Here is an 11,996-nt window from a genome sequence, read left to right as displayed (position 1 = left end):
GGTTGTTAGATTTGAGAGGGGAAGAATCGAATTTAGCAGTATTTGCAATAAGAAACAACTTTTTCTCAGTTCAAATTTGAAACATTTCCAAGGAAGAGAGAACAAAGTGCTTGTCAGTGCTTCAGCTCTTTGTTGTTTTGATTTGTAGATTTTTGGGGAAGGTTATAGGGGAAGGGAATTTAAAGGAAAATGTCAGAATTGTTCGTGATACTTTTGCGTATTATTAGAAAAATTAACTGTCGCTCTCCTACACTGGAGTCGGGTGCTCAGATCTGTTCTCTCAGCACTAGGGGATCTACACTAACAAGCCTGATCCATGTTGACATCTAACAGACCTCATTCCTTCACTTCCAAAAATTCAAAGGGAAAAAAGCTGCAGAAGTCCACAGGGAATTGCCAAAGAATCACAATTTTTGGAAGAAAGGGAAGAACTATCCTACATGGGGCACTGTACTAAAGTCGTACTTGCACTTCAGTGAAAATCAAAAATCATTTGTGTCACGTGTGCACAGGCTCTGTGCAGTCTAAACCCCGGTAAAACTGGTGAAACAGAAGATTTGTAAATAAATCTGATAATTTATTCTGCTTTTCCTTATGTAATTACAACCTTTTGTTGCTAGAGGTGTATCACTGATGCTGGAGAAGCATCGCTGTGTGCCTGCTCCATCCAAGGACCTTCTGTAGGCAGCTGGAGAACTACCTTTGACAAGGAATAGTCTGACATTCTCCTGGTGCTTAGGGTTAGTGTGAAAGTGTTTACAATGTGTGGGAAACAGAAAATTATGCATTCAAGGCGCCTTTTGTCACTGCTAGGAAACCAAAAAATAATACAGAAGAAAGGCAGAACTCCACCAAGTTTTAAGGACCTTTAACTTTTTCTAGTAAGAGTTGAGCAAGAGCTCTCTGCCTTTAAATCAACTGAATTTTTTTCCAATGGGAAGTAGAAATACTGCATTTAAAAGGAAAAATGAAAGAAATTAAAAAATAAATCAACCCAGGATGTTTGGATGCTGAAAACCCCTCCTGGAGTTATAGTAGTAAATGCTGCAAAATTGAGGAGAATCAAGAGAGATGCAAATCCCTGTGTCATCTTTTGGCTCTTGGAAATCATTCCTGGTTTCCTGGTTCAGGTTATCCCACATGTCCTTCAGAGTCATTTAGGACTAGGTGCTGACGAGGTTAGGGTGCTAGACGAGACAGGCAGTTGATTCACTCTGTTGTCTCAAACCCTGTTATCTCTGGCAAAAAAAGGCATCTGGAACAAAATTTAATCTTCAATCTGAAGTTTATTTGTGTTCCAAACTCCATTAAATAAAATTAACCTTCTACTACGGGTTAAATATCAACCCTTCTACACTATAGTGTGTAGGCAGTTAATTTAATTCATGTAGTAGCAAAATATCTATAACCAAACCCTAAGCAGGATATTCTCTTTCATATCAGAATATTCCTGCTGAGGTGTTGAAGAAGATCAGCAATGACATTGCCATACTTTCCAAATGGTGTGTGAAATTCAGCCATTGGTCCATGCAAGTTTCATACAACTGTGATGTGACTAATTAGATGGACTGTGCAATTTCCCTTTTTTTCTTTTTTTTTCCTTTTTTTTTTTTTAAGGGAATGAGTCTGCAAAACAATTGTGAAAGGGTCCAGGGCAAGAGGGGAGTGGGGAGGAAAGGCAGCTGAGGGAAAGGGATTTACTTTCCACGTACTTTAAAAAAATCTTTAATTGGATCCTATTAGGTGAAAAGTCACAAATTTAAAATATTTCATTATTGTTACAATAACAGTAGGGATTAAAAGCAAGGAATGAGAACACTGAGCCTGGATTCTCATTTTGCTTAGTGGTTTACATATTTTCTAACTTAAAACAGTATAAATATTTTTACACTTGTTGGTGAAACTACAGCTCCAGGTAATTTGATCCCTTTATTATTTCTTAACTTTTCCCTGTGCTGCAAAAAGAAGAGCCTTGCTGGGTGTGATTGTGCTTAAACACATCTGTGATGTTTAGGTGACAAAATCTCAAATTCCAGTTACAGCTGTGTGTATATATATATATAAAAATATATAATTATGTATTTTCTGAGTATAATAGTGAATATATAAAAATGAGCATATTACTATATATTTTTTGAACTGGAGGCAAAACAGGGAATAAAACAGGTTGGTCTGAAATGATGTTTCATTTATCTTGTGTTTCCTTCCCAAATGTTTTAGTGCTTTGTTGTGTTTAGTGTTGCAGTGATTTTTTCCCATTGCAACAGAAGCAAGAAGCCTGAAAGACAAAACAGAAAAGGAAAAAAAAGCTATGTTGCAATGCATGGAAAAATTATTTAAGCTGTATTATTGTTTCCAATCTCAATTATAATTCTTGAATTTAGTTAATTTTAAAATGAAATATAAATTTGAAAAATCAAAATATTTCAAAACTCTAAATGAAATGTTTCTGGCTAATAGAAAATACTGTATTTTTCCTTGACAACTAGTAGCTGTGTTTTTCAGGGAATAAACTGTCCATCAGAAAGTGTAGCTTAGGTCTCAAAGCAGATATTAAATTCTACCTTAAGTATATTTGTGAAAACAGATTAAATAAAATCAGATTAAAAGAGAGACTTGATAGAATATGCTGTGTCAGAGGTGAGGGTAATTTAAGGACCCTGCAACGTTTGTTTGATTGCAGACAGGACACCAGTAAACCAGTTTTAGGAATGTGTGGAACACTCTTTGATGAAACAAGTATCAGTAATAAAACTGATTATTGGCGGAACTGCAGCCGATTTGAACCAAGTGCTCAAGCATCAACGTGAATTCCCCACACCAAAAACTGGGAGCAGGGCAATAGTGCCAGGAGCTGCCCTGCTGCAGGACCCAGGGTTGTTCCTGCCAGGGAGACCCAGGAGAGGGATTTTTAAAGCCTTCCTACAAGGAGTGACTCAGGCTGCTCTTCCTTGGATTTTGTAAGACCAAATTTGCAGGACAGACCTGGCACCTGAAGACAAGGTGGAAAAGCAGAGCAGTTTTCCACTGGCAGCAAAGGCCAGGGCCACTGCAGACCCACCAACCACCCACATTCTTTACTTTCTAATTTTATGATCCCTGCCATATAAAATTTAGATCCTGCAAGATGCTAGTGCCCTCCACTGTCACTGATTTCTCTGAAAACCAGAGAAGTCCAGACACTGTAAAATGGTCATTGAATATCAAAGGCACCACAGCATTGCTCAGTCAATCAGGAATTGTGTCTGCAGGTAAAAAGATGTCTGGGTTAAACCTTAACTCTCTCATACTAGTCACGGTAGGGGCTGGAGTTTGCTGGTGAAGGCAAATGAAGAGGATTACACGGAAGCAATTCAAAGAGCTTAAATTTTTCCCTCCCTCAGCAAAGTCAAAAATGTCTAGAAAGATTTCTAGGCACTGAACAGAAAACTGTCAGCAGCCATGGTGATTCAAGAAGATAAAGTTTCACCTGTAGTACCCAAAAACTGCATCAACAGCTGCTGCTGAAACCTGGAAAGGAGGAAAAAGGACTCTGGTAAAAGCAGAGCTGCTTTTCTTGTTAGACTAGAAGAGATGTAAAAGTGCAGAGGGGAGGAAATGGAGACCACTTTTTGCTTCTGATTATCTAAGGTGGTGGTGTTTCTTTCCCAGGGAATTCCATATCTCACTAACAATATCTCCATGCTGATTTCCCCTCGAGTAGATGGGCACACACCTCACCAGAAAGGAACTGGGCATAGCAGGTGCTGCCTGTGGGTAGAATTGGGCAGTGCTGGCACAAGCATCTCCCCTGGGCAATGTGGGGCCTCTGGTAGCTGCAGCCTTCTGCTCCCTTTAGGTTTAATGGAGAAGGTGGTTACAGTTATTGTGTAAGGTGTGGCTTGAAGGATTTCTGTTTTCAGACTCTTTATTGAAATCCACTGAACCGTGCTGTCTTGTCTTTCATTTATGTTTTTTGTTATGCTTACATACAAGGTTTTGTCATAAAAGTGTAGTTGCCAGGAGGCAAGTTATAGATGAAAAATGCTCTGGTTGTTTTATTTGAATAGCAGAGCATATGTAGGAATCCAGAATTTAATAGGCTACTTAGGTGTCCTTCAGTAAGTTTGGAGTGTTGCAAATGCTGTGCTGCTGGGTGAGTGGTGCCCCACACCACAGCCCCTGGCTGTGGCTGGAGCTCCAGGAAAGCTCTGAGGTGCAAAACCCAACTCACCACTTGGGATGTAAGGTCAGGGCTGCAGTTAACCAGAGATCACAGGCAGGTTTGGTGCATCAGAGCCCAGTGGGTTTGATTTTTCATAAAGAGTAATACAGATACAAGTTTTGCAGTGGAGTTCTGCTGCCTTCATAAAAAGCTAAATCTCTGTGTAGGTACTACCCCACACCCCTCATCTCCTTCATTCCCTGCACAGATCTCTGGGATCAAGTCTGTCAATCTTATCACCTAAAGGTGGTTTCCTTTCCAGAGGGGAAACTTGGTGAATTGATTTGATGGAAGTGAGCTGCCCTACAGAACCACTCTGAGACTTTAGAGTGAATGCAGCCCTGCTCTCCTCTGCTGAAGTTCTGCCTCAGCCTGACAAGGATCCAGCTCTAGTTCTTATGTCAGTGCTGCTGGTCACCCTGCTGGGGGCGTTGTGTCCTCTGGTCTTCACTATTTTGTGAGTGGTGACATCCACTTTCATATAAACCTCTTGGCAACACCATAATAGCCAATTTCTTTACTGATAAAACTGATTCAAACAGGGAGTCAATTACATAGCCAATGTAATTCTACACATTAATTAATTATGTACATTAATTCCGAGTCTGTAAATACCAAGAGTTAACAGTGGTCAGATTTAAGCTTCTGACCCAAGTCCATCTTCATTAAAACCTTCAACTGTAAAGACCTTTGTGATGTCCATGCAGCTTGGGGGCTGTCAGAAGGCAAGGCTCCCAGCACCAGGTTCAAGAAAACCTGTTCTTGTTAGAGCTGAATTTTTGGAAATATAGTTGAGGGAATAGGGAAGAGAATAGTACAGTTCTCTTTGAATCAAAAGGAGATCTCTGTAGCACATAAAGAAATTGGAAGGGATTCATGGAAGTTAACATCAGAGATAAAAGGAATCTAACCATTGCTGTGCTGGGAGAGCACAGTGAAACCCTGATGTTGAGCTTTTGGCAGGTCTAGGCAGAAGACAAAAGCTCACTGATGCATAGCCCAGGCAGACCTGGCATCTTCTCTGGAGCTGCTCTGCCAGCTGCCTCAGACATAAATGGGATCCCAAAAACATGTACAGTCAAGGATGAACAATGAGAAAGGTGAAATATACTGCAGGGATTAAGAAAGAAGAGTGGGACTGGGAAATATTTTTAATCTCATTTTGGTACTGTTTTTTCTACATTAGGCCTACAGTGGAATGGGGGGAAGAGAATGGTCTTGGCCATACAGTAAGCTGGAGATGCTGGATGTTGTTTGCTAGTGAATGTGGGGATCCCCAGTTGTGTCTGGTTCACCAGAGAGACAATTAGTGAGTGTGAAGGCTCGCATGAGGGTGCAAAGTGGGTAACTCAGCCCAGTGGGCACCTGGGCATGTGCAGAATGGGTGGTGCATTGTCTTGGTTGTATAGTACACACCCTTGTGTAGGCTGGTGGGTGACCATAGGAAGCACACCTTGATCTCGGAGTACTCGCTAGTCTATAAGCTCAGAGGTGCTGCAAGGAGTAATTAATCTGAAATACCTCCAGGAACTCTTTAAACATGAAAAGTGTCACCCCAAATTTGTTGTAAAATGAGGTGACAAATCATTTGAGCAAATGTTGGGTACTTGTCATAAAACATCCTCTCATAAGAGTCAGAATCTTCTAATAATCATTAGCAGCTTATTTGCATGGATTTTTCCTGCATTTGATGTGAAATCTTGTTCTGCTGGATGCAAGGAAGGCTAAGTATGTGCTGAAAGCCAGTAATTTGATTATCTGTACTCTTTCTGTCTAGTTATATGATCCTTGCGAAGTCCTTTATTAAAACCTATTTAGAAAGAGTTGCTAAACCTTGGTGGAATGCCAACCATGCTAATACAATCTGGCCAGTGAAGAGTAGGTGCTTATTGAACAGAAAACTTTAATCTTGTTAAGACTGGATACAAGAGGAAACGGTAATAACTGGGTTGGGCTGAAACTGTCGCTCAGACAATGAAGGTGGCACCTCCGTTGTGGTGTGGACACACCTGTCCTTTTTCATACTGGAAAACTCTTCTTTCATGTAGGATAATCCTAATGTATAGGATTCCAAAAGAGCTTTTCACAGGTCATAATTATCCTCCATGCCAGCAGTTCCTGAATAGGCATCTTGGTCACTTCATTTGCATGTTGCATAGCTACCATTTGTGCTTCCAAGGGGAGGGATCCCTTTGAGGCCATTTTGGTTAGCAGTATCTATCTTTCAAAAATAAATTTTAGAGCATCCATAGATGTTGTGGAAACTTGTAGATAGCAATAAAATGATATCTAAAACGAGATGCTCTTGGCATTTTGTCTTTATGTGTTAGTGGAGGAGAATGTTTAATTTGAAGACATAAATAGAAGCTAGGCAAAGGTAGCACACAAAGAGTCCCCTGTAGGGAACCCTCAATCCCAAGTGTAAAAAGGCATGTATGGAGACATGGATCTCCAGTGCTTCCTTCTAGGGCCATAGATTGTTTATAGAAACGCTCAAAAGCTGCACTAGAATAGCTGGACTGAGCTTTGCTGAAAGCTCTAGGAAGTTTCACTGAAAGGTTTAATTAGGATGATGAATTTGGGCCAAGGAATAGCACCACAATGCTGAGAAAAATGAGATCTGCTGTTCTTCTGAGTTTTATTTAAAGACTGAGTCAGGGCAAATACCGCAGTTGGAAGTGGAACATGCAGGAGAGCTCTCCGTGAGTGAATATCCAGCGTGGCATTGCACGCCCCCAACTAGAAGGGCATACTGAGTTTGCACAGCTACACTGTACTATTTGCTTAACACAATCCTGAGCTCTTCATGCCCAGCATTTGAGCACCTCGGTGTGTGAACTCAGTGAGGAGTGAAGTGACTCACCTTCCCACCAGCAAAGCTCAATATGATCACAGGTGGGACAGACAGGAGCCCATTCTCCATCATCCCTGTGCCTTCAGCCATCCTCAAGACTCATGTGGTTCATTCTGTTTTGGAAAAGCCCACAGTAAAATTACAGTCCCCTCTGCACATTTTGGGTGTATGTATTGCTGTCTGTCCATCACAAGATTTAATGACCATACAAGTTGCTGTGGCTCTGCATTTTCTCTTCCAAGAATGAGAGGCTGACATCCATGATCAGGTCATATATGAGTGTAGATTGATATATTGTCATAATTATTTTAAACAGTAATAGAAGTACAGGCTCTTATTTAGTGGTAGAAATGAGCTTTCTCCTTGGAATGAGGAAAGAATAAATGCTCATAGTTGTCTATAAATACCATTAAGCAGAAGATTTGATAGAAACCCGATTGTGAAATTAGACTCTGTCAGTACCTTGTCTGGTCTTATTTTACAATTATGTGCATTGACATCTGTTATTGCTAATTACTTCTTCAAACTTCAGCAACGACCTTTTGTACTTCCTGTAAGAAATGCTGAAAGCTTTTAACAAACAAATTAATTATGTATAGTCCTTGATGCAAATTAGCCCAATTAGTTGTAGCATTGATACTTTCTTCATGTAAAAGGAAAAGAGAAAGAATGATTGTATACATATTTATAAGTACCTTTTTGACAGATGATGGTAGGTCATGATGAGAAATGTATTTAGATTTATAGAATGACGTTTTTTAAAATTACAAACCGAAGTAACATTCTTGTTAAACTTTGTGTTGAGTTCAAAAATTATGTTGAATATTGAGAGACAGTTCTTGTGGGGAAAATCTTTACTTCTGATTCCTGAAGATGTTTTTTCAAACACAGTCCCAAACTCTGTGATCCCAAAACTGTAAGTATTGTTTTAAATTAAATACTACAGAGCCCAGTTCAGGCATCTGTACCTGGAAGCTCAGATATTCTTTCCTGTTGTTTCATTTAATGAGAGGTGATTCTGTCCTATCAAACTCACTCCAGGAGCAGAAAAACTCAGGTAGGGGGTCTGGAGGTGATTGCTCTCAGCCTCTCACTCAACCTTGTGCCTCAGGATGGTTTGGCAGAGTGTCCAGGTCTCCCATTGCCATCACTGATAGTGAGAATGAATGGTCATGAAGGCATTTAAAGGACAAGCTCCTGTGTGGCAGATAATGCCAGGTTTAACCTTTTCCTTTGTATTGTACTTCCTTCAAATCCCGTCTCAGCCCTTGTCTTTCTTTTCTGTTTAAGTTCCCCTTCCTAATAAAACAATCAAAGTGTCCTCTGAGGCTCAAATTTCCCATGCTCAGTCATTTCTCTGGCATTTCACCATCCTTCAGAGCAGCACATCTGTGAGCACTATTTCAATGTTTTTTTCTCCAAAACCATACCTGACTTTTACTTTCACTGTCAGGAGAATTAGTGTGAAGTGATTGTTGTTCTTCAGTCTAAATGACACTTTCACAAAGCAAAATAGTAGTGCATTTTGTGACACTAACCCGCAATGGATCAAGCATGATTTTTTCAGTCCTTAACTGATATGTTTTGGGGGAAATGATCTAGAGTAAAAGCATTTAAAAAGTTGACTCACAAAACCTGTGACTATGTTGGCATCATTTCAGCCAAGAAGGACAGTTTATGCCCCCTCCAACACCAACCTGCCTGACTTCTCCTTGCAGTAAATTCACTTTCCATCCATGGACTAGATCAGTCTTTCCCACAAGGAATAACTTTTATTCATCCATCCATATTTCTCTGGAGTTCAGCTGCTCTCTTGTAACCTTCCCCTCTGAACACATGCAACTTATTGACTGAATCCTAAGATATTTTTTTTCTCTGTGGATTGTTGCCTTTGTTTTTTTGCATGTTAAGGAATGTGACTGACAAATTTTCTGTGGTTTGCTTTTGAGGGTTGGTCATTGTCAAGAATGGGTGTGGCAATAGTTGCTGCTGCTATGTCTTAGCAATTAATTCCCCTTCTGAATGTTCTGCCCAGGTATTTCATTAATTCTTATTAGCACAGCTCATGGAGAGTTACAAAACTGGGACTGCAGCCTCTGAAAAATGTTGATTCCAGGAAATAACTGGTCCTCTTTCACTCTGCAACTTCCAAAACTTAGAGCATGAACCAAGTGCTGCTGCATGACAGAGGTGCACATTTTGCATATGTAATTTCTGAGATTACATTTGCCTGCTGTAAAGCTGTTTAAAATCAAGCATAACTTCTGTTTTAATATGCCAAAGAAAGAAAAAAAAATAAGGTTTTTTTAAAATATCTTTTCCCTAATGGAACAGAGTCAAAAAACTCTGTTTGCATGTTTTGTAACTCCAAGGCAAAACTCTTTCTCTAAGAGCATTTCAGCAGAGGGAGGGGAGAGAACAAATCACATGCCATGTTTTTGGGGTTTAAAACTCCAGTGTCTGAGGTTTTCACACAACTGTAAATAAAAATGCAGCTTTTGTGATTTTTGTGGAAAAATAAAATTTCACTTGAAAAGCTTCTTTTTATATTGAGAATGTTTCAGTGAGAGGAATCTCTAACCCTGACATGAATGCCTAGTTGGGGACCCTGTGAACTTAACCACAGGGAGATGCTACAGAAACTGATTGTGGTAATGTGGGGAAAGAGCATTAACTTCATGGTGTTCCTCACAAAGATGGGGTATTGCAAATTTTCCACTCTCAAGAAATAACAAAACAAAAGCTTGATTTATTGGGATGAATATCAATATTTGCTTTTTCACCCCACTGAGATATTGTGAAATTTTGTTTTCAGTTTTTTAACCAGCAAAACTTCATTCTAATAAGCAGAAATGAAAAGTCAAGTCTAGTTTCAGGTATCGTAGAAAGTAGCTATTTCAAAAAGTTCAGTCTGGGAAGGGAGAGTTACAAGAGCAAACTATTCTGCTTTTTATTAGGTTACCAAGCCCAATAAAATCAAATAAACCAAACTGAGTGGAGTGACCCATTCCATGCAGTTGTGCAGACAGTGAGCGTGGGTTATGCTTGCTTGGGCACCCACTGGGTTTATGTTCATGTGACAGATCTGTGCATGTGATGTGGGAGAGTTTTTTGGTGCTGGCTTGAAAACTCCCAGTGCTTCTGCAGATGGGACTGTTCAGGGATCTTCCTTGTGCAGCAGCTTTTGCGAGCCCAGGGTGTGACACACCTTGTAACCAGAGCCAGCTTCAGCCTTTGCCTGTGGTTTGTCCCAGTCCAGACTCCATCCTTGCTTTTCCTCACTGCTTCTATGAGTAAGTGACCAGGCATCCAGGACCTTGCAGCCCAGGAACAGGCTTGATGTCACCAGGTTCCCATCTGGAGGTGGCAGTTTTGCCAGGAGCTTGCAGGAGCATCACACCTTCTGCTGGGCAGATTTCCTAAGATTGAGCCATTTGCTGGAATCTGTAGTCCAGGACTGACAGTCCCATACTAATCACTCCAAATACAGACACTGAGGAACTAAAAGGGGCAGCTGGAGGGAAGAGGGCATGTTGCTGGAGGCAAAGACAGAGGTATCACAGCTGAGCAGATCTGATCATGTTCCCTCTGGGTCGGGGTCCCAACAGAGAGCCCCAAAGGCCTTGAGTCCTCAGGCTGTGCCCTAACTACAAAACCAGTTTCTTTTCTCCCCAGTTGCATTGTTTTCTCTTGGAATTCTGCCTCATGTTTTCTTAATTATTCCACTGTAATACTCAATCCAATAGTTGTATGAGGAAGCCAATCATAACGATTTAAACACTTCTACAAAAGATAGATTAGCAGATTAGTGACTGCTCTGGAAAAAGTGCAGCAGTGCTTGAAAATTAATGCTGCTCTTAATGCAGGGAAAAAACAAGCAGGCCTGTTATTAGTGTTTCCTGTTTAAAATAGTCTTCAATTTCTTATTTTAAAATTGCAAATGCTATAAAAATATGGTGAAGTATGTGTTCTGGAGAAACCTCTTGAGGTTTCCTATAGTAATTATTTACAGTGTGAAGATCTAGCATAACAGGTATAGGCATCCTGGTGATTATGTATGAACATAATCATGGCCTGTCAGATGTTTTAAATTAAGATTTCCCTTGTCTGAGTGCTGTGAATGGTGATGAGCATTAACATCCTACAGCAGAGCAGTGCACAGCTTATTTGCAGACTGTGCCCATGTGCTGTGCTCAATATTAAGCTTTGAAGTATAGATTTGGTTTGAAACTGGGTGAAGGGAGGTCCTGTGTTTGTGCCTTGGTGCTTCCTGCTCCCAGCTGTTCTGTCTGCAGGTCGAGAGGTCTTTGAGCCTCTGTTTTGGGCTGTAGACTAAGCTAGGTAGAAGGAGCTTTTCTGCAGCCAGCATCTCATGATCTCATGGAGGGATCTAAAAAACACAGCCTGGATACATTCCCAAGTATACTCCAACATCAGGTTCTGCAAGGTGAACTGTGCTGCTGACTCCTATCCCTTCCATGTTCTCAGGGCACCAGTGACTGACTCATCACCTGATGGAGGGGTTACACATAATTGGGCAGTAACACTGAAGAACTGGGTAATAGGTGTGATGAATACACCAGGGGCAAGAAAGTGATTTTCCTTTCTGTTCAGCAGTGGTGAGGTCACATCTAGTGTGCTGTGTCCAGTTCAGGGATCCCCAGGGCAAGGAAGACATTGGCAAACCACAGCAAATGGCCCCAGGGTGGTTGAGCACAGGACATTCAGGGAGACCCTGGAACAACTGGGTCTGCTCAGCATCAACAAGAGAAGGCTAAAAGCTGGGACAAGGGCACAATTGTCACCTTCAGGTTCTTCATGGGTGGTTAGAGAGAAGCAGGAGAAACCTCTTTCTAGCGCTGGCAGGGAAAGAAGGGAAGGTAGTGGGGGGCATGAAGCAGCAGAGGAAACACCAGCTAGGATAAAGGAAAAAATTCT

This window comes from Pithys albifrons, chromosome 18 (assembly GCF_047495875.1).
Source record: "Pithys albifrons albifrons isolate INPA30051 chromosome 18, PitAlb_v1, whole genome shotgun sequence".
Taxonomy (NCBI): Eukaryota; Metazoa; Chordata; class Aves; order Passeriformes; family Thamnophilidae; genus Pithys; species Pithys albifrons.
Note: the sequence above shows the minus strand (reverse complement) of the source record.